Here is a 23,638-nt window from a genome sequence, read left to right as displayed (position 1 = left end):
CTGCTCACAAACAGGGAGGAATTGGTTGAGAATGTGAAGGTGGAAGGTAATTTCAGTGACAGCGACCACAAAGTGATAGAGTTCAAGATTCAAAGAGGAAAAGGAAGGTGAGAACCAGAATAAGGACACTGGACTTCAGAAAAGCAGACTTGAACAAACTCAGGGGACTGGTAGGCAGGATGGGAGCAAGTCTTAGGGGACAGGAAATGAATCCAGAAATGCTGGGTGTACTTTAAGAAGGTCCTCTTAAGGGCATAGGAGTAAGCTATTGAGATACAGTGGAATAATGGGACATGCAACAGGAGACCAGCCTAGCTAAACAGTAATCTCTTCGATAAATAGAAACTCAAAAAGAAATTCTATGAGAAGTGGAAACTTCCATAGAACTAGGGAAGAATATAAGAGTATTGTATGGACATGCAGGGAGAAAATTAGCAAGGCCAGGACATGATTTGGCTGGCAAGGACCATAAAAGTAATTAAAAAGGGATTCTACAAGTATGTTGAAAGTAAAAGGAAGACCAAAGAAGTCATAGTTCCATTATGGAATGCAGAAAGCAATCTAGTTATGGATGATGCAGAGAAGGCTGAAGTATTTAATGCTTCAGTCTTCTCAAATAGGGCCAGTTGCCAGATGCTGAGTGCAGCTGGCAGCAAAGATAGGGAAGAAGGTAAACATCTTAGAGTAGTAGACTAACAAATTAGGGATTACTTTAAGATGCTTGGAGTCTCTGGATCACTAGTGCAGGATGAGGTGCACCCTAGGTTACTAAAGCTCAGGTAATTTAAGAGCCATTAGCTAGCCTCTGAGAACTCTTGGAGATTAGGTGAAGTTCTAGATGACTGGAATAGGGCAAATATAGTGCTTTTCTTTAAGAAGGGGAAGAAAGAAGATCTGGGGAGCTATAGACCAGTCAGTCTGACCTCTATACCTGGAAAGATTATGGAGCAGGTCCTCAAGGAATCTATTTTGAAGCACCTAGGGAGCCAGTTGAATAGAATCCAGCCAGCATAGCTTTATCAAGAGCAAGTCATGCTTGACCAACCTGATTTCCATGCGATAAAGTCATAGACTCTGTGGATATGTACCTAGAGCAGTGGACTTGATATACCTCAACTTTAGCAAGGCTTTTGGTAGTGTCTCTCATGACTTTCTCATTAACAAACTAAAGAAATACAGACTAGATGAAAGTAGTGAAGGTTGAAAACATAACTTGCTGGATTATCATATTCAACAAATAATGATCAATGGGTAACTGGAAATCAGGTATCAAGAGGGGTTCTCTAGAGGTCTGTCCTAGCTCCAGTATTGTTTAAAATCTTCATTAACAATTTGAACAGTGGGATTTACAGACAATATTAAATCATAGCATCATAGAAAATGAAGGGTAGAAGGGGCCTCAGAAGGTCATCTAGTCCAACCTGCTGCTCAAAGCGGGACCATCCGCAGCTATATCATCCCAGCCAAGGCTATGTCTAGGTGTGTCTTAAAAACCTCCAAGGATGGAGTTTCCACAACCTCTCTGGGTAACCTGTTCCAGTGCTTTCATACAATCGTAGAACATTAGGGTTAGAAGGGACATCAGGAGGTCATCTAGTCCAAGGCCTGGCTCAGAGCAGGACCATCCTGAACTGAATCATCCCAGCCAAGGTTTTGTCTAGCTGGGTCTTAAAAACCTGTATGGATGGAGATTCCACCACCTCTCTGGGTAGCCTATTCCAGTGCTTTACTACCTTTCTCGTGAGAAACTTTTTCCTGATATCTAACATAACAACTTCCTTCCTACAACTTGAGACCATTGCTCCTTATTCTGTCATCTGCCACCAATGAGAACAGTCTAGTGCCATCCTCTTTGGAACCACCGTCCAGGTAGTTGAAGGCTGCTGTTAAATCCCGTCTCAGTCTTCTCTTCTCCAGACTAAGTAAGTCTGTACAGCTTCTGTTCAGAAATCACGTACCCCGACCCTCCATCCATTTTTGTTGCCCTCTGTTGGACTCTCCAATTTGTCCACATCCTTTCTGTATTGGGGGCCCCAGAACTGGACACAGTACTCCAGATATGGCCTCACCAATACAGAGGAAGAATCATTTCTCTTGACAGCACACCTACTAATGCAGCCCAGTATGCTGTTAGCCTTCTTTATAATATGGGCACACTGTTGGCTCACATTGAACTTATTGTCCTCTGTAATGCCTAGGTCCTTTTCTGCAAAGCTGCTGCCCCACCAGTCAGCCTGCAGCCTGTACTGGTGCATGGGATTGTTCCATCCTAAGTGAAGGACTTTGCACTTGTCCATATTGAAAATTGGGTGGAATTGCAGATACTTCAGAGCAGAGGTCAGCCACCCAGTTTAGGTCAGGCACTGGGACCCACCCGGCACCACCACTTTTCCCATGGCAGTACAGGGAGAGTTGGACGACCTCCAAAGCGGGCAGTGACAAATCTTTCATAATAAAATCTGCCTTCTTGTCCATGCAAAAATAAAATGTCCTGTTTACGTTCACTAATGTGTCTCTGTGCCAGTGTAAGGGCAGAAGAACATGCCATAAACAGCCATCTCTAAATTCTTATTGAAGCAGTATGATATACACAGTTCTCCAAATCCAAAATCAGAATAAAATGGCATCCAAATAAGCAAAGTCAAACTTACTATTACCTAAGCATTCAACAACCCTGGAAGCTCTTCAGGGTTGTAAGCAATTTGTGGGTGAGAATATGCACTTGAAATGGCTGCCAAGGAGCTGTATGCTTTTTAAAGAAAAGGTGTAGCCACAGAATCGTGTTACCATGAGCTAAAAGAGTTGCTAGGAGGGGCTTTCAGCTGAAACTGTAGGGTCTTAGAGCAGTGGGCCAGATGAAGATAATGCTGCATTGGGCCCCCATTCCAGGATTGGGCCCTGTGCCGCCTCTGCATGGGGCTGCTTCTGCCCAGCTTCTGTGCTTGAGGATCAGGTTCCATGCTGCCTCATTCCAGTCCCCACACTTTAGGTTTGGGCCCCAGGGCTCCATGCTGCTAGTGCTTGGCCCAATGCACCAGGATCAGGCCCTGTACCACCATGCATATCTGATCCAGTATGTAGGGCCATTCTATCCAGCCCATGGGGCAACTCATGGGTTCAGAAATTTGACAGAAGGGGAGTGGTGCCAGTACAAGTATCGCCCATCTGCAGAGGGTTTTTTTATGTACAGCAATGCATGTGTAAATGCTTACCTGGCTGGCTGGGGCATTGGGATGGTTCAGTGCAGGGGCTGCCTGCTGGCTAGCCCCACACTGAAGCACTCTCATGCCCCAGCCAGCTCTTCTGCAACACGTTGAGCTGGGCAGGAGTAGCCCCAGGCTGGCAGGCTGACCCCTGGAGCCCCCTGCCAGCTGTGGCTGTTCTGACCTGGCTCAGTGTGCTGCAGTCCTGGGCACACATCCAAACAGCATGCCCGGCAGCAGTAACTCTGGTGTGATAAAAGCACTGTAGTTTAGTGTTCTCCATTAATTGCTTATGTAGACACACCCAGAGATTTCAAATAGGAATCCATAGTGTTAAAAACATTTTCACATTTGGTCTTTCTGAGTTCTTTCATAGTTAGTAGTAGTAGGGTTGGAAGGACCTGAGCAGATCATCAAGTCCGAACGCCTGCCATGGCAGGAAAGAGTACTGGGGTCAAACGATCCCAGCAAAGTGATTGTCTAGCCTTGTCTTAAAGACCCCCAAGGTAGGAGCCAGCACCACTTCGCTTGGAAGTTGGTTCCAGATCCTAGCTGCCCTGATGGTGAAGTAGCGCCTCCTGATGTCTAATCTGAATTTAACCTCTGCCAGTTTGTGATTGTTATTTCTAATCACTCCTGGTAGTGCTCGGGAACACGGACTCCCCCAATGCCTGCTGGTCCCCTCTGACTAGTTTGTAACACGCCACTAGATCCCCCTTTAGACTTCTCTTATGGAGGCTGAATAGGTTCAGATCCTGTAGCCTCTCCTCGTAGGGCCTGCCCTGGTGCCCCCTGATCATGCAACGGCCCTCCTCCAGACCCTCTCCATGTTGTCCACATCCCTTCTGAAGTGCAGCGCCAAGAACTGGACGCAATACTCCAGCTGCAGCCTGACCAGTGCCGCATAGAGGGGGAGTATCACCCCCTAGGACCTGCTTGAGATGCATCTGTGGATGCATGACAAGATGCGGTTGGCCTTCCTGAATGAATCCCCACGCTGCCAGCCCATGTTCATCTTGGAGTCAATGATGACTCCAAGATCCTTTTCTGCCTCTGCACTGACGAGAAGGGCGTTCCCCAGCCTGTAGGTATGGTGCTGGTTCTTCCTCCCCACCTTGCACTTGTCAGTGTTGAATCCCATCCTATTCTTGTCCGCCCACCCCTGTAAGCTGTCTAGGTCCAGTTGTAGCCTATTCCTTCCTTCTAGCGTGCCCACATCCCCCCACATCTTAGTGTCATCAGCAAATTTGAACAGGGTGCTTTTTACCCCCTCGTCCAAATCACTGATGAAGATGTTGAACAGTGTGGGCCCGAGGACAGAGCCCTGCGGAACCCCACTGCCCACATCCCTCCAGGTCGAAAATGACCCATCCACCACCACTCTCTGGGTGCGGCCCTCCAGCCAGTTAGGGACCCATTTAACTGTGTAGGTGTCGACACCACAGTCTCCCAGTTTTTTAATGAGAACGGGGTGAGAGACAATGCTGAAGGCCTTCCAAAAATCCAGAAAGACTATGTCCACTGTTACCCCTGCATCTAAGGATTTGGTAACCTGGACGTAGAAGGCCACCCAGTTGGTCTGACAGGACCTGCCTCCAGTGAACCCGTGTTGGTTGCCCCTAAGCATAACCTCCCCTGCTGGCCCCTCGTGGACATGCACCAAAATAATTCTCTCAAAAAGCTTGCCCAGGATCGAGGTAAGACTAACTGGCCTATAGTTTCCTGGGTCCTCCTTCCATCCTTTTTTGAAGATGGGAGCCACATTGGCCCTCTTCCAGTCCTCTGGCACTACACCAGAGCACCACAAGTGCTCGTAAAGCCATGCAACAGAAGAATTACTCTATTATTTTGTATAATCAAAAATGAGTGAAAATGAAGAGCTGGCATTTTCTAAGGAGTGCCTTGAGTCTAATGAGAGTTCCCTTGAGTCCAAAAAGGTTGAGAACCAATGATTTAAATAATACAACTGCCATCTTAATGAGGTGGTTAGTAGTAGTTAAGAAGGTACTGCTGACTGTGAAAGTGTTTGCTTATTGTGAAGGTGTTTACAGTAACAGTATTTTCAAACAGATCTTTACACTTGCTTTTCAGTATTTATTAACTGTGAAGGGCCTTTCCAAAGGTATCCTGGAAGATCAACTGCAGTTATTGGTAAATACTGCTTGGCTTTTGCCTGTGATACTTTGACAGTGTTTACATGCAGTTTCATGCTTCACCTCTTTTGAGTTGAGTCGATCTTTTTGTGTTCCTTGTCCTGGTTTTAAAAGTTTAAATACTGTGAGTCAAATTTGATTTACATGAGCACTGGTAAGAGTAAGGATTAGCTCCAGTGAAATCAGTGGTTTTTTTCTTAGCATATAAGCAATGTGATACCAGAACAGTTCTTCATCATCTTTTTTTCTTCCTCCAGCAAGCTTAGATTTTAATTTTTTTTAATTGCTTGATCCTCGAGTACAAGGCCAAATCCTGTGCTCTTTACTTGTACTGAATTCTTGGCTTTTGTGGGAGTTCTGGCTGGCTGGGGTATAGAATTAGGCCTTAAACCGGACAGCTTTCAGGATGTTTATGAAGGTGTGGTTCTCAAGTTTTAAATGCTACTTGCACAGAAACATTAAAAATACACACAACTATACTTGGTCAAGAATGTTTTTCCTGCATCCTATAACTGTGAATGTTTCTCATCCCCTTCCAGTTTTAGACTTTCTTTCTCAAGAAATAAAATTCTCCAGGTTGCACAACTCAGGTTCATGGTATCCTTCCTTGGAGTCAGAATTATTTGGCACATTTGTTTTGTTTCACTGAAAACAATTTTAAAGAAACTCCTCAGAACTGATAGTGTCTCTGTTGTGATACCCTTTATGGGCGCGTTCACACATGCAAGCACGGGCGCTTGCAGCAGTTCAAATAGAAGCGATGCAAGAGCCAGGGCTTTTTGTCTCAGCGCACATGCTCAGACATGCACTTTGTTATGGAGCAAACTGTGCCACTTGAGGCAAAATAACCCTGCCTGGTTCCTCCCAGATCTGCGACCAGGGGGAGCTAGAGCCAGAGGCCAGCACCTGTGATGTTCCCAGCACTATAAAAAGCTGCCCTGTCCTGGCCCCTGCAGTACAAAAACCTGCTCTGGCCACCTCGTCAGGGTTACTTGACCTCACGAGCTTCTGGGGTCCAGGCAATTGGTTTCTGTGGACACTATCCCCTTGCAGAAGCAGCATCCCAAATTCACTTTTTAAAATACCCCAAAATCCACATTCTTCCACAATTAGAACAAAGAGAGAGAAAAGGGGATTGATCAGATGGGCAATGCTTTATTGTTATATTTACAATGTTAAAGAAATTTGGGAGCCTATCAGTGTCTCTAGCATCATAGTAAAATAAATCCTAAATATCGATATGTTTTAATGTTTGCTTTGGTTTTCCTTATCACATGGTGGGTGTGTGATGGGAGAAGTGGGGTGTGGGAAGTGGGGTGGGGGGATGTGGGTTGGTGTGGAGGGATGCAGGTGGATGTGAGCCACCCTGTGGATAGTTGTGAGGGGACCGTGGATGTGGGGGCTGCTTGGGAAGGGTGGGTCCCCTGCATGAATGCTGCATGCCCTAGCAGCTGGCAGGGCATGGTGGTGCTGGCAGCAGTCGGAGCATTTTGGCAGTAGTAAGCAGGGAGCTCCTGCAGATGCCGCTAGCTTTGTCTGCAGCGGGGGAAGGGTTGATGAGCAGCAAACACCCACAGACACCACTGACAGCGGTGGCCAATGGCAACCGCCTACAGTATCGGTGGCACCTTTTCTGAGGGGGTGCACCACCATGCTCAGGGAGTCCATGTGCACCCCCTACACATCACCAATGGTCCCCTACCCCCCACAGGGCAGAGCATACCCCAAAGCAGCAGAGGGAAGTGGAAGCGAGCAGCATGCAGGAGCGTGAGGCCTCTGCCGGTGTCTTGGGGTCAGTGGCAGTAGGGCGCAGAGTGAAATGGTAGGAGTGCAGGGCTGCAACGGCAGGGAGAGAGGGGACCTGACCTGGCTTTATAGAGCCTCTGCTGGCTGGGACCCCATGCTGCTGCCCTGGCCCTGCTGGTGCTGGCCCTGGGACACCAGCATGGGCCCTGCACTCCCGCCCAGCTGCTGCTGGCTCCTGCACACCTGCTTGCTCCCAGCCCCGGCTGTCCCAGCCCTGTGGCACAGGCAGAGAACAGCGCTCAGCCCCAATCCCACGTGCTCCATGCTTGCCCGCAGGGAACAAACTGGTGTTTAACACAGGGGGGAAGTGGTTCTCCTCCCCCTGTGGCTGGTGCTTCCTGCTGCAGCTAGCCAGAGCCCATGCAGAGCTGTTCTGCCTGTGCACCACCCTGCGGGGCAGCAGTGGCCATGGAGAGTAGGCACAGGTGGCTCTGTACGGCCTCCGAGCAGCTGCAGCACAGGGCACCGCACCGGGGTGGGGGAGCAGCCACTTTTCCCCCGTGCAGAGCACCAGCTGGTTCCCTGCCACCACTGCTAGTCTGTGCCCCATGCCGGCTCCAGGCTCGCCCGTTGGGGAAGAAACTGCTGCTCGTCATGGAGGAAACTGGCCACCCTACTCACTGCCACCAGGCAGTGTTTACTACTGCTGCCTGACTGGAGCTTGTGCAACACTAGGCTGCACTGCAGCTGCTTCACTGCCACCTCTGTGTTGCCCAGCAGCTGCTCCACACAGCCACTGTTGCCAGCTCTCTGCAGGTAAGTCTGTGGTGGGGAGGGCACAACTTGTGGGGAGATTTGAGGCAGAGGCTCATGCTAAGCTTGCGTGATGAGGGAGGAAGTGGGGCAGGTTTGGCTGCTGGGACTGGGAGCACTGCCCAGCTGGGGTGGTGCATGGTCCCCAGATCCAAGGTGGGTATGTGCAGCCATGGGGCCTGGCCAGGGAGTGGGACAGCCACGGGCCGCTCAACTGGGGGATAGAGGGGGGTGGCTCCCCGCCACTGCATATACTCCTGGGAAGGCATTGGGCATCAGAGGCACCATGACCATGGGCTACGTGCCCCTCCAGAATTCTGTGCCCACAGTAGGGCACAGGACTGCAGCCTGGCTGAATGGGCACTGGGCAAGAGCTGCCTCCACAGCCCAGTGGGCAGGACGTGGCATGGGAAGGCAAAGCAAGACAGTGATATTTGTTGCAGGATGGTGAGATAGGAATGTCCTATATCTTGGTACAAAAGGATAGGGCCAAATATTTTTTTTAAAAAACAAAAAAAACCCTTAATTTGTTTTTGCTTCAAAGTGTGTGTGGTGTTACCAGTTTTGCCTGTCACTTTGGGGTGCGCTCATTCATTAGAGTTACGTTTCTGGGGTCTCTGTAATGCTATCAATGTGCTGCTTGTGTTTCTATATAGAGCTATATCTCTCCCTTCTGGAAGTCAACCCCAGAGGAGTCACCTTGCAGGACTTAGCTTCAATGGGGCTGGGTTCCTCCAACCACAGAGTCAGGTGAACACACACACACACCTATACAAATTAACAATGCACATCTGAGCAGGCTGGTTTACTCAGCATTTCCAGGCTGATACCCTCATCACAGAACTTATTTCAGCAGGACAATGATCAAATGCAGTCAGCCACCCACACACACAGGTTAATAGGGCACATCTGAGCAGGCTTGGTTGGATCAGCACTTTCAGCTGATGCCCTTGTGGGCCTCAAACTCAGCACATCCCAATCTCTTGTGACAAGTGTCCTGGTAGTAACTCCCTTGATAAGCAGACCCCACAGGATTTTCAGGCTTTACAGGGATCTTTGGCTTATGTAAAAGAAGCATTGCTGCAGAGCAAGCAAGGAAATAGAGGAGGAGGGAGAGTAAATGAGGTTCAGAGAGAGTATGAAAACCAGCTTGACCATAAAAGTTATTTTATTGCCAGGCATACAAAATTTATAATGATAGTAGTACTAATAGCCATACAAGAAAAAACAAACAAAACAGTTACAATATTACACAGTTTCATTTAGGAATTTGGGGAAGTGTACCTCAAGTTAGATCAGGAAAAGTCAGGTTTAGAAAGCTGTGTGTGAGAGAGAGAGATTAAACCAATTTTGACGTTTAGAAATGGGGCTTAAACAAAAGAGGGGTGGAGAGAGAGTTGGGATCTCACCACTCCAAGGTTCCCAGGTGTTTGTTGACAGGCAGAATCCCCAGCACACCCATCGAAGGTCTTCTAGGCAGAAAAGTTGTGGAACTGGTGCAGCTTCTGGATCCAAGCACCAGGACAGAGACTTGAGCTGGGGTAGGGGTTCTTATAGGGAAATAACAATAGTTCAAGGGAGAACAATGGGTTTGTTTATGCTGGACAATAGCAACTGATTATTCCTGGCTCTGGGCGATGTCACTCAGAGGGAGCTCACAATGCAATCAGGCAGAGACAGTATTTTTGGGTACCTGATAAAGGAATTATCACTAGATTTGGTGTGATAAATGCTGAGCAGGATGTGTACAGGTGTGGGTTAATTAACATCTGGAGTAGATATCCCCTACCATGCAGTGCTTCCCTGGTCCTAGATTTCAGTGCTATCCTTACCTTGGAATTCTGTTCTCCACTCGATGCTAATGAAGGTGCCTCCCTTTTCCCCATCTCTGATGTAAATAGGACTGGGGGGAAGTTGCTGTAATCTTGTTACCCTTATCTGGAGGGGTTTAGATGTGTTTCTTACTGTATCTTCATTTCCTTTTGTACGTTCTTCTGATCAGTTCTGGTTCAGGCAGAGGTGCGGGGGAGGAAGGAGGAGTTCTTCATGAGTTAAGACAGGCTGGGTATTGTGCCAGGGTTCCCCAGGAACACAGAGCTGACAGGTAACTGGGGTGGGGAAGCATGATTATCTGCTCAAGCAGAAGGAAAACTAACCCAAAAGCATCACTAAACTCTGCTAAGAGATGTTTTTGTGCAGAGATTGGAGTGAGATTGGGGCAACTCCTGAATAGCATTCAAAGTCAACTGTGGGGAAAGCACTTCCTAAAAGAATTTTCTTTCATATGTCATGTCTGAAAGGCACCAATATCACTATAATTCTCCAGAGCTGCTACTGAATGTTTACTCCCTTTCCTTGAGCATTTTGTGTATTCTGAGTTAATAGTTTATAGCAGCAACTTTACATCCTGAAAATGAGAGCATTCCCTAGCTAGACAGTTGTTTGGTTACAGCAAACTTTGTATGCTCATGTTGAAAGAGGCAGTTTGCAAAGTCCTTTTAAATAGACCATTTAGAATTCATAACTAGCTTACAGAAAAGCTCCTTGTAAGCATTTCACACTACCACCTGGGAGTAGAGTTTATGCCCTGAAAGACATGCTTCTCATTTCAAGACTGCACAAACAGCATTGCAGAAATTTCACTATATGAAAGACAAATCCATTAAACGTGTGAGCTCATGACCTCTTGTTTCAAGAGGGTACACAGTTGGATCCATGTGTTTGTCTTAGTGATCAGCACAGTCATTATCCATGAGTCAAAGTTTTATTTTACAATAAAAATGCCAAAAATATCTCCCAAGAGTAGCAAAGTCAAACCTAACAAAGGAGAAAACCTTCAGTAGCCTTAGACTGATTGCTCTTAAGCTGAAATAGTAGGCATCTGTCGGTCTCATGAGACAACAGAATTATGCTGAGTGAGACAGCAGCTTGCTGAACATAATCCTCTGCTGAAAGATAAAGGCAAGCTAGAGTGACCTCTCCAGGGCCCAAAAGCCTGGGCAGTGTATATGGAGACACTGATTTGCCCACATACCAGTGTGCCCCTCTCAGCCTTGCTGGTTAATCCAAAGGAAGGGCAGGTGCCTGTATGTTTGGAACCAGCTTGGCTGCAAAAGATGCCAGAGCAAAGGAAATCTTCCATTTGTCAATCTATCGGCCCCACTCCTAGATTGGCTGCTGACCAGGGTTAAAGAGCCCAGTCTATCCTTTCATGCAGCTTGGCGCTTCAGTTTCACAACTTTTTGGCAGCATTTCTTCCACCAGGGGTAAGACTAGTACCCACCCTTTAAGGTGCTCTTCTGCACAAAGCCACTGGCATCCTAAAGTTTGCCAGGTTATTTAACTGCTACCCAGCACTTGGGTGTACTAGTCACAGGTAGTTGACCTGACCTGCATCAGTACCAGTACAGTGTTCTTAATTCCCTGAGAGTGAGGCTTTGGTATGTATTGAACTTTCTGTGCGGCCTCACTGGTGTCGTTATTGTTTTTGAGACATTTGTACAACAACAGCATGGCTTGGTATACTTTCCTTCTTCAGAGCTTTAAAGAATTCTTTTTCAGTTGCTGGTCTGTCTCTGCATCCTACCTTTTTTTACTTCTAAAAGTCCATGGTAGTAATGCCAACTCCCTGTCTTGCCAAGTTTGCGGAAACATACAAAACAGTTGCCAGTATTTTATGTTACCCCAACTATTTTGTACTTCAATGAGAAGCCTTTGTTTTAGCAAACTGATAAATTTGCAAATATGTCTGATGTTTTCTGTTGAATTAAGCAGGACACGTTTTAACTAATAACATTTCATCTGCTTAAATACAAAAGAGATGCTCTTCAGGAAATCCTAATTCTCACTGATGTTGGTCATGTAGTTGATTAAGAACATGGACCAGGATAAATCCTAAACAAACTTCTACGGTAACTCCAGGTTCTCTTAAGATGGGTGTGTGGAAAAAACACATTCAGTCAATTAAGGAGGTTTAAAGAATTGGAAAATCTCATACCTAAGAGCCCTCCTGTGAGCAGCTAAAAATGTATAGTGAATTGCATCATCAAACTAGCTTTTCTACTAGAACTGTTATTTCCAGGACAGATTTTCAAGTAGTGTAAATGGGTACAGCTCAGATATTCTCATTTATTCACCAGTTAAGCATCTGGCCCATCTGTATGTACGCCCATTCAACCTACATGACACTTTTTGGGATTCTGCAAGGAATCACTCAGAAGCAGTAAGTTCAGGTTTTCTATTACCTTGACTCACAAACTACTCCATACATTAGTATCAGTACCTTTAATCTCTGAGTGTTCTTGTGCAAAAGGACAGAGATAAGAAAAATCTGATTACTCCAAAATAACCCTGATAGTCTGTATACAGTTCCCAATCCAGGCTTGATTTCTGCAAGGCAGACCTAAAAAGAAATCCAAGACTTATTCTGTGATTTAGAAAGTTTCACCCACAACACCTTTCATAGGAAGCAAACTGGGAGAGATGTCTTGTTTTTACAAGTTTAATATTAATTCATGGTTGGAGAAAGGTCCTGCCCTGTATGCTTCAACATGACAGTGCTTTTTAATTGGGTCTATAAATCTGTTCCCCCAACCCCCTCTTTCTTTTTCTTTTGTTTGTAAGTCCTCAAGACTCTTTACTGAAGTCTAATTATGGCACTGAGAACAGTGCATATGGTAGCACCTTACCATGTTAGGACTTGAGCACATTTGTGTCTGGTATCTTTAACCTGTAGTGTAATCTGAATGTCACTAAATCGTTTATGGCTTCTATATATGTTGGGCATGAATGAATATATAGATTAAGCTTGAAAAGCAAGACTGAATAATGCATATAGTAAAAAGGAATTAAAGCAGAACAAAGAACAAATTTGATCTGAGCAGCCCAGATTAATACATTTTTAAACACTGAAAAAAGGGTAATCAAACTGAAAAAGTTCAGATAAAAGGAAATGGGAGTTACACTATTAATTGATGACTCATTACTTACCAAAGTAGTATGTAGCTGAAAGGAAAAAATACACTGTGGCTTTTAAAAGGACTAAAGGAAGGAAATGTGGAGTGGTCTGAAAAAATGGAACCCTCTATAAATGAAGTGTGTAAAAAAAAAAAAAAAAAGGATGTTGAGTGTGGGTGTCTTTTTTCCCCCCTTTTAATCAAGTATTCAAAAAACAGCCGACTACAGTAAATTAAAATTGAAGTAACACATGTTGTATTATTACAGTGAAGCTAGTCGGTATTTAGAGTCAGGTCAAGCAGCCTGGTTTTTTTTGTTCATTTAAAAATGTAATTGGGCTTAGTGCATCCTGAAATTCTTTTTGTTTCATATATGCACAACTTTGTAAGGTGAAAGCTCCTTATATGGGAGAAAGCCAGACAGAAGCGAATGTTGAATATGATTCAGAATGTGGCACTCTATAGCCTTGATTTTTTGAGCTAAATAAAAGAATGAACCACTACCCTATTAGGGGGTAGGAAGGATGGTCCCACAGGAGGTGGTATCTTTCCTTTAACATGCAAGTCTCAAAGTCCAAATGCTAATAGGTCACAATGAAACTTTTGAAATAACATTGTTTTGCACAGTGACTCACATGTGAGTCACAATTTTAGAATGTGCCAGAGCTATGGCTCTGGAGACTGACATCTGCTCTTCATCTGCATACTGGTTAAGGCCAGATTTATTTACAGTTCTAGCACTGACATCACTAGGGGTCTACCCAACTAGAGGAGGCAGCTGGCCAATTTCAGGGGCAGGTTGTGGGGCTGGCTGCCATTTTCAAGGGTTTATTGTGGTAGAGCCCCCATGCCTCCTGCTGCTGATTGGTGGAGAGAGCTGCCCATTATTCAGCCACCCTCCATGCTGCTGGTTGGCTGAAAGGGTTGTTTGTCATGCGGCCCTGCCCCTTGTTGCTGATTGGCGGAGCCATTTTTCCTGCTTGCTTTTATGCTGGCAGCCCCTTTTGTGCCAGGTTGCGTGGCTGGGAGGAAGCCTTTCCTATGTGCAAGCCAGCACTTTACTCTTTAAAAGTTTTTTTTCCCCATGGATTTCACAATTTTTGCAAAAATCCACTCAATCATGATTTGGGTAGGTCCCTAGACACCAACACTAAATGCGAAAGACCAGCGCTAAGGAGAAGGCAGCAGATTTTGCCAAATTTATTCAGCCTTTGATCTCTGCTGGGAACATTAGCAAAGGCGTTCAATAGTGATAGTTACTGAGCCTGTAATGTGGACAGCTCCCTATCCTGGGAACAGAGAAACTAGTGACCTGGAAGGAATCTCTCTGTCTAATTCAATCCCCTTTTACATTAAGGCTTTTCAGTTTTTGGCTGTTTCTCGAGAAGGTGGAGTGTGAGCAACTGCGTTACTGCATTTTAAGCAGCCTTGTTCTTCCTGTTCCTCAGTGCTTTAAATTATGTTGAGAGATCATCTCCAGGGATTTTTAAACAGAATATTATCACAATTCACACAGCATTTTGGAGGCCACTTTGTATTGCTTGAAGGGTTCTTCTAAAGAAACTCTTTTACCAATTTCATCATTGTTTTTGCTTTTGAAGCACTACCAGCAGAACAGAAACGTAAGACAATTTTTTTGTGTGTTTTTATTTCTGTTCCTCCTGTGGGAATTTCAAGATGTCTATAACATCAGATAGTGTTTTTGGGGAAAGTTACTTTGTATTATAATCAGGAATTGAATTTACAAACAAACAAATGTTTGAGGGGGCAACATATCACGAGTAGGAAGTCTGCAAAAGAATTATTGGATTTGTTGGGTTATCAAGGGAAAGATTAAATAATTAAGCATGACAGAAGCATTGAAGAGAAGCCAATTTTTCCCTGTCAATCCTCACAACAGAAAACACTGAAGAGACATCTGGTTCAGCCCATGTCTTAACATATGATAAAAAAATTGACATATGCCAACAGAATTTATTGAAGACAGTAAATAGAGAAGTAAAAATGAAATTATAATCATCCCTAAATTAGAAAAGAATTTAAGGATTAAAAATGGGTAAACTGCTATGCAAAATAGCCAACTTCTTATTCATATCAACTGTTAAATTGGAAAATAGCAAACATCAGACTTGTCTTTTAAATAACAAGTGGTAGGAAAGATCTTAGAACTCAAACCAGTAAGCTTTACTGCCATACCACAAGAACTGTTTCTAATTATAATTTCAATCAGTGATCTAAAACACCTACTTTCATAGTATAACAATAAATGAACACAGTTTCTGTAAATGAAAATTGTGCTCTTCAGTCTGCTCATCTATTTTGAGTTCATCAGCAAAATAAAGTATGGAATAAACAATTGGTGTAATTTATTTGTACCTTCAAAACAGTCTCTTAGAAGAACTATGTAAGGAAATGTAGTCCTTGAGTAGGAGGTAAAAAACATGGGACGTGATAGAAGTATACAGCATAGCAAATGAAATAGAGATGATAAATAGGATGTTCCTTTTTATCCTTTTAATCCAAAAATAAGACATTCAGCAAAATTAAAAAATGATAAAAAGAAACACTTAATGTATGACTTGTCTTGGAGAAAGTGGCTAGAGCATTAATGATGGAAACCTCCTAGCTAGTCTGACTGATTATTGTGTGTAGCTGAGGATTTTAAGATTATATATCATGCCTCTGCTTCAAGCAAAGAGGTTTCTTTACTTCTGCTGGAGTGTCTGGAAAAATCTCACGTCTTGGTGAATTGTTGCTATCTAATGTGGTTACTGAGGGCGTATTTCTTGTGAAGCTTGTGCTGCAGAAATCATTACAGGTACTGAGTGAACTGTACCTCTGACTCCTTCTACTCCTCTTTCTCTCTCTGAGTTCATCCCTTCAAGATCTAAGGTTTCTAGCAGTCTCCCATCTTATGGGGTGGAAACACATGATTCCCCTGATCTTCTGTACCTCAGTTGCAATCCCTTGCATCTCAACTGTGATTTACCTCAGTGGATCTGACTGGCATGTTGACCCTGCCATTCTGTTCCCTCAGCAACAGTGACCATGACAACCAGTGACTAGATAGCTGCCCTAAATTATGGTTGGTCTTTAGAACAAATACATAACCTAAATGAAGTACACTAGATGGGTGTCTAGCTTGCCTGGCGTGCAACCATGTTCCACAGGAGGATTCTGGATAGCTCGCTCCCTGCTGCCTACTCACTGGGTGTGTCTACACAAGACACTACTGTGCAGTCTTTACTGTGTATTTATTTAGTCCTTTGTTAGCAAGTACTTGTACTTGCAAGTACTAAGTAAATGTGCAGTAACTGGAGTAGCCTGATAATACTGTGCAGTAGTATATTAGCACAGTCCGTGCTCTGATGCGGTACTGCGCAGCATTTTTCAGCTACTACACAGTCTGCATCTCGTGTGCCCACTGTCACCTTGGCCTGTGTTCAGAGTTCTCTTGATAATTCCTGCCAACTGATCCAAGAACTTATTGCTGTATGGTATAATTGAAGCCAAGGTCTTAGAAGCATTTCCAAAAGGACTATGCCAATAGGAATAGCCAAAGTTTTGTTCACACACACACACACCTCTCCCCTCTCCACCTCTTCAGGGCAAAAGACAAACCAACAATTAATAGATCAGGAAGAATGTCCCCTGTTGTCATATTTTGCTACCCAGTTTTCCATACCATTTTCTGAAGAGCTTGATATTGGCCACCATCACAGAAGGGATGCTGGGTTAAGTAAGCTGTTGGTCTGGTACTGTGAAGTAATTTCTATGAAAAGTGGGGAGTCGGATACGTGTGTTATATCCTGTCTGTCTGGATTACTTTGGAAATAACATTTAATTTAGATACTGAAAGACTGCTTATTCTTTCATTAGTAAGAACTTTCCTGTAGAAAGGGTTAGAAGCCTGAAAAGGCCAATATTTGTACATTGAACATTGGCTGTCCCAGTTATGTGGCTTGTGTGATTGAAATTCAAATACATGGCCACCCTGCAAAACTGCAGCCGTAAAGGGTTTGGGATTACCAATTATGATCTTCTGGCACAGAAGAGGTCAGGAATCTGTGAGGAAGTGCTGAAGATGGAGAGTTTCATATTTGCTAGATGCCAAGGTTTTCTCGGAGGATGTTGGCATTCTTATGTAATAGTCTTCCTATGGCAACAGTCAACTTGTAGTCTTCTGTTCTTGTTTTAGATAACAGGCTGCTGACTGAGTCCAGGAGTACATGATTAGAGGCTGCTTTCTAAAGGAAGGGGGAAGAGTCTTTAATTTACTTTTGTGCCTATGCCATCATCAAACTAATTGGGTAATGTTAAAGATTCTGATGCAGACAGGAAGTATGAGCTGCAGCTGGCAGGGGAAAGAATCTGGAGATGCCTGCCTGTTTGGCAAGGGAGGTATTTTGAAGAAGAAAGGAGTTGGTGCACTAGTTAAACCAATACCTTTTCTTTTATCAAGGGTCTGCCCGTCAAGTATAATTTGATTTCAGACTAATTGTTATAACTGACAGGTTGATGTGCCAGGAAACTGGTAACTACTTTGGTACAGAAGCAATTTTTAGCTGTAATGTCTTGGCGTCATATGACAGTGTATGCCTTTCTCCGTACTTCCTCTCCCATTAACAGTCCTTTTTTAGGATGTCATCCCCAAGTGATTTCTAAGTAGAAATGTAAGCTTTTTTGTTCTTTTCATCCAATGCATTAAAAACTTGGACTGCTTCCATTTTATAATGTGTTAATTACTGCAATTACACAAATATTATTACTTTATGCTTACGTAACACCATGTTTACCCCTAAAATGCTGTTCATGATTATACAGTCTGCCTAACCATCCTGCTGCTTTGGCATATCTGGGGACAGTGAACAATACTAATTCCCTTACCTATTCAAGATTTAAAACCCAGACCATTAATCTACATTTTTGGTTATAAGAGATTTCATCAGAGACACTTGAACTTTAAAGTACTAATTGCAAGCTTATCTTGCAGTAGGTATTAAGAGGACAGCAGGGTCACTTCCTTTGATCAAAGCAAAGGCTCAAAAGAACTGCTTGGCAGCTGACAGAGATAAACCAGAATCAGTACTGCGTATCTTCTAAGTTTTATTGTTATCTCTGCCAACCAGTGTAATTAGACACTGCCTCATCAGCTGCCACAGAACACTCTGATTTCTATCCAAGATGAAATGGAGACTGCCAGAACACCACAGTGATACTGGCTTTGAAATGGGAGAAAAATGTTTCTAATTGAAGATAAGACATCAGCCAACCTTACTGCTGTCACTGATGTATGACTGTTGTCTTTGTGCCTTGTCCTGCCTATGGTTTAGTTTTTCTGAAGAAATGAACATAGACTTGCAAATCAGCCTGGTTTCTTTTTCACAATTTGGCAAAACTGGTCAGCAAGGTACAAGGATAACTTGTTTCTTAGTAAGGTAATAAATGAATGGAGCAAACTTCCAAGTTTTAAGAGAGGCACTTGTGTCATGGATGTATTCCCACAGAAGCCTGCCTAAATGTAAAGCTCTGAAGAATTGCTGTTCATATATGCTCAATGCACTTCAGAATTTAGTAGTTAATCTCTCCAAAAGAACCTGTCCTCCTTGAGTATGCTCTGTTCTGTTCAGATCTTAGGACTACAGGCATGCCATTCAAACACAGTGAAAGAGCAGGTTTTAGGGATTTAGAGGTTAACCAAACTTTACCTGTAATTGCTTCTGGGTGCTAGAACTGGGAGCAGATTGACTCTGCTCTGTGCTCAGTGCCACTCCTGATGCGACCTGAGCACCAAGAAGGATAATTGTGACTGCTCGAAAAACCAAATGGGGGAGAAGAGTAGATTGTAATGAGGAACTTGGAGGGGTAGACTATGGAGATTGGGACTTTTTTAGGTAAGGAGACAAAATTATGAGAACTAGAAAGAGAGAAATTGGACTCCAAGCCATTTGGGGAAGAGAGGTAGAAGTCAGTCAGAGAGCTAGAGGAGGGGTAGGCAACAGGTGCTTGGCACCTGTGCTGTGGGGCAGGCAGTGGGGAGGGGGCTGTGGCAGTGCTGCCACAACAAGGATTGGGCCCTTGCAGCTCTGTCATCATCCATCCCTGGCATGCCAACATCTTATAAGTTGAGGTTGTGGGTGTTTTTGTCACTCTACCCAAGTGCACTGCTGACCCCTGAGCTAGAGGAACATCTGAGAACAAACAGGAGGAGATGAGATGGAACTAATGAAGAACAAGGTGTGGGAGGAGAACAAGTTTGGACAAGGGAAGAAGACTGATAGAGACAAATGATGGAGTGAGGAGACACATTACAGGGTAGCGTAGTGAGGAGAACTGGGACCTAACAAGTAGGGGAAAGAGAATTGCAATGTCAGGGAATGGCCATGGAGCTGCAAGGAGACCACTGGGAATGTCTGGTTAAGGAGGCTGGGGGAGGTAAGCGAAAGTACTGGGCCAGAAAAAAGTCAGGTCAGAGAACATGCTCCCTTCCATAGCCTGTCATGGTTCCAGAGTTTCACCAATCTTCTACTGTTGGCAAACTATCCTATCCCCATGTAGTGCTGCTCTGCACAGAGGATGAGTGCTTACTACTGCTGTCACTCACAGTGTTAGCTCAAGTGGCAAAGCTCTTATTTAGTACACATTAAAGTGTTAGCCCTTTGCAGCAGCCTATGTGATACTTCATGATGGAATTTGTTTTTCCTATTTGCACACATGGATGCTCTGTTAAGCAGTCAAAAGCTGGGAAATGCCAGAATTAGGCTCACCTTTGCCTATTTAATTTTGTCCCCTTTACATATGTGATCTTTATGATCTTTAACTGTGTGATCATGCTATTTTTCCTCACAGGGTCCCTGCCTTAGCATAGAGAATCGGTAGTCCTGACTTACTAAGCAGTATTTCAATATTTGATTTTATCCCCTGTGAAGAATGTGTGACTGCAGTCCTTATTTACAGCACATTATTTAAACTCAACTGTGAAAACAATTATTAATTTCCTCCTGGGCTTGTCTGTGTTGTTTGTCACTGGAATATCTGAGAGCTTCCAAGCATTAACTTACATTCACAATACCCCTCTGATGCAAGAAGTTATTGTTCCCTTTTTCCAGTGTGGGAGCTGAGATGCAGAGAGGTTAGCATCCAAGTGTCCACCTACTTTGGCTGCTCAGTTTGAGACACTAACCACCAACAGTTCGCAGCAGTAGGGACCAACATTTTGGCAGGCATGCTACAAATGAAGCCCCGTGTCCTCCCTGAGTGCTGCTCTGATCCCCTTCTGTCTGCTATGCTTCTGCTCCCTGCCCTATCTGCAGCTGTGCTGCATGCCCCTTCTCTATCTAATCTGCCACATGCTACACACACCAGCAGCCCATGCCACAAACTAGCTGCCCCTGGTTCAGAGTATTTAACAATACAGAGTTCTTTGCATCTTCCAAGCACTGCTCCCATTAACTTCACTTGGAGTGGTGGCACTCCATATTTCTTAAAAGCAAGCTATGGGATATCAAGTTGTCCACCAATCAAGTAAGGAACATACCTTTAGGCTAAGTACAGACAGTCAAAAGGCCTGAGGCTGAATTGATTCAGTCTTTGCAAGTTAGTCTAAACTGCATAGATTAAATTGAAACAGAAGTGAACAGACATTTACCTTTGATTCAGGAAATGCAGTCACATGCCTGCAGTGGCTCAGGTTAGAAGCTGGGGGGCACTAGTATGGCTCTGGCATGTAGTCAGTATGGGCTGTGTGTTCGTTTCCTCTTCCAGCTGTCCCCAAGGTCCATAATCACAGTAGCAGGACTCTGCAGGTTTGCTTCTCACTTCCTCTTCCTGCTTCTGAGATTTGTGATCCACGATCACAGCACGTACTAAGTCTGAATGGAGGAAGGGGTGTTTAACCCTCACTCCCTAGCCCCAGACTCCAGCCAGGGTTTGCCTGGGGGGCAGTCCCCACATAGACTGGGCTGAATCCCTAGCCAGGCTTGCCCCCCCAACCTCCTTGTCACCCAGACCTCACTGCTCTAGCTAGGGAGCAGAGGGGCATGGCCAGCCCTGCTCTCTGGAGCAGAAAACAGCCCAGCCCAGGGCCACAAAACATGCTGGGATGCTGGGGGACTGTGATTTAACTTGGGACAGAAGTTTCATAAACTGGTTTGACCCAAATCAGTCAAGTCTGATACCACATTCAACCAGATTTATCTTAAACCAGTTTCTGCCATTTTGAAACAGGTTGATGTGCACTGAGCTTCTGTTCTGTTACAGGTTTAAACAAGTTTTTGATCACTTAGCCTTAGTGACCTGTTAAAGGCATGGTTTAAACAGCTTGCCCAGCATCACGTAAGAACTCTGGGGGGAAAGCAGGGAGAGAATCTGGTAACCCAAACTAAACCCATCCTCTAAAAAACAAAATTTGTCTCAAGAAACCCAAGAATCCCCTGTGGGGATACCAAACATGTGAAGCCTTATATTACATTATGCCTACCATGCCAAGAATATATTTATCCTATACTATTTCCTCTTTCCTAAACAAGTTGTTGGTTCTTGAAGCTCTATCTTGAAGATGATCTAGTTTTCTGTCTTTTCCACTGTGTGTGACAAACCTTTGGTCAACCATTTCTTCATTCTACCTCCCTTGCCCTCCACTTTTCAAATCTGATAAAAGTTCTCAGTTGCACACCAATACAAAATGGAGCCAATATCAAGAGTGAAGGTAATCATAGCTATCATCTAGGGACTTTTCTAACTGGGATGGTTTTGACCTGAGGACTGGACTCTACCAAATCCAGGCTGGGGTTGTCTTAATCCATCCTCCGAGCACTCAATAAGCATGGGCCTGAACAAAAACTGGAGTTAATACCCTCCACTTCATAAACATTTGGGCTGCAAGGGACCCCAGAGGATCATCAAGTCCAGCACCCTGCCCCAGGGGCAGGAAGTCAGCTGGGGTCATAGGATCCCAGGAAGATAACCATCCAGATGTGTCCTGAAGGCATTCAAAGTGGGTGCTTGAACTGCCTCTGGCGGCAGTCTATTCCAAACCTTGGGGGTTCAGACAGTAAAGAAGTTCTTTCTTATGTCCAGCCTGAATTGGTCTCGGCGGAGTTTGTAACTGTTCAATCTTGTCATCCCTTGGGGCACTCTGGTGAACAGAAGTTCCCCCAGATCCTGATGAGCACCCCTGATAAACTTATAGGTGGCCACCAGATCACCCCTGAGCCTGCGCTTTTCCAGGCTGAAGAGTCCCGTGGCTCTCAGCCTCTCATCGTAAGATCTGTTTTCCTGACCTCTGATCATGTGTGTGGCTCTCCTCTGCACCCTCTCAAGCTTCTCCACATCCTTTTTGAATTGTGGAGCCCAAAACTGGACGCAGTACTCCAGCTGCGGCCTCACCAAGGCCGAGTCCAATGGGAGAATGACACCTCGGGATTTGCTTGAGAAGCATCTATGGATGCAAGCCAGCATTTTGCTTGCTTTACTAGCCGCAGCATCACACTGAAGGTTCATGTACATCTTGTGGTCAATCATGACCCCCAAGTCCCTTTCATCTGTAGTGCTGACCAGGGAAGCCGTGCTGAGCCTATAAACGTGCTGCAGGTTTTTCCTCCCAAGTTGGAGAACCTTGCATTTTTCAGTGTTAAACACCATCAGGTTCTCAACCTCCCATTTTCTGAGCCTATCAAGATCTGCCTGGATCACCCTCCTGTCCACAGGTGTGGATGTTTTACTCCAGAGTTTGGTGACATGGGCAAACTTGGCCAGTCCGCTTCTGACACCTATGTCCACATCATTGATGAAGATATTAAATAGTATAGGCCCTAGGAAAGAGCCTTGAGGGACCCCACTGGTGACTGCACACCAAGATGATTGGCTTCCATCAACCACCACCCTCTGGGTCCTACTGTGGAGCCAATTCCCCAGCCAGCAGATCGTGGTGACATCAAGGCCACATTTCAGCCAGTTTAGCCAAGAGGTGATCATGGGATATCAGATTGAAGGCTTTTTTAAAGTCAAGATATAGAACGTCAATCTCTTCCCCCTTGTCTAGGTGATGGGTTACCTGGTCATAAAAGGAAATGGGATTGGTAAAGCAAGACTTACCTGCAACAAACCCATGCTAGGTATCCCTCAGGATATTGCTTTCAGCTAGTCTGTTAAGGATAGCCTCTTTGATAATCTTTTCCAAGACCTTACCCAAAATAGAGGTCAGGCTGATGGGCCTGTAGTTTGCTGGATCTACTTTCCTCCCTTCCTTGAAGATAGGCACCACGCTGGCCCTCTTCCAATCTTCGGGCACTTCACCAGAGCGCCAAGAGCTCTCAAAGATCCATGCCAGGGGCTGATCTATGATGCTTGCCAGCTTCTTGAGTACCCTTGGGTGTAACCTGTCAGGGCTGGCTGACTTGAAGGTGTCCAGCCTGTCAAGGTGCTCCTTCACGAGGTCAGCTTCGATGGAGGGCAAGGAATCTCCCTCACCCTGGCCTCCCTGACCAAAGATTCATTACCAAAGAGGCCTCTGGGGCCCCTCAAACATTACAGGTACTGCTCAATTAACATGTTGTGCAATTAACTGAGACCAGCTACACAAACAGAGTATCACAGAATCACAGAAAATTGGGTTTGAAAAGGACCTCAGAAAGTTATCCAGTCCAACCCATATAGTACAATAAAGTACCTATCACACAATAAAAAGCTCCAAACAGCTATAAAGTTAAACCTTGAAAATGTGTATGAACTTTATAGCTGGTTGCTATCCAGCTTTAATCTGCATGTG

At 44.8% G+C, this 23,638-nt stretch overlaps 1 protein-coding gene across 1 annotated transcript in view; it reads left to right on the top strand.

Annotated features, from left to right (window-relative positions):
* The window catches only part of DAP (death associated protein), an 82,952-nt gene that overhangs the window by 20,561 nt on the left and 38,753 nt on the right, over positions 1 to 23,638 (top strand). The gene's annotated exons all lie outside the window — the stretch shown is intronic.

This window comes from Crocodylus siamensis, chromosome 5 (genome assembly GCF_052110815.1).
Source record: "Crocodylus siamensis isolate JL-2025a chromosome 5, ASM5211081v1, whole genome shotgun sequence".
In the NCBI taxonomy this organism is placed as follows: Eukaryota; Metazoa; Chordata; order Crocodylia; family Crocodylidae; genus Crocodylus; species Crocodylus siamensis.
This window is presented reverse-complemented; position numbering and strand designations above follow the sequence as displayed.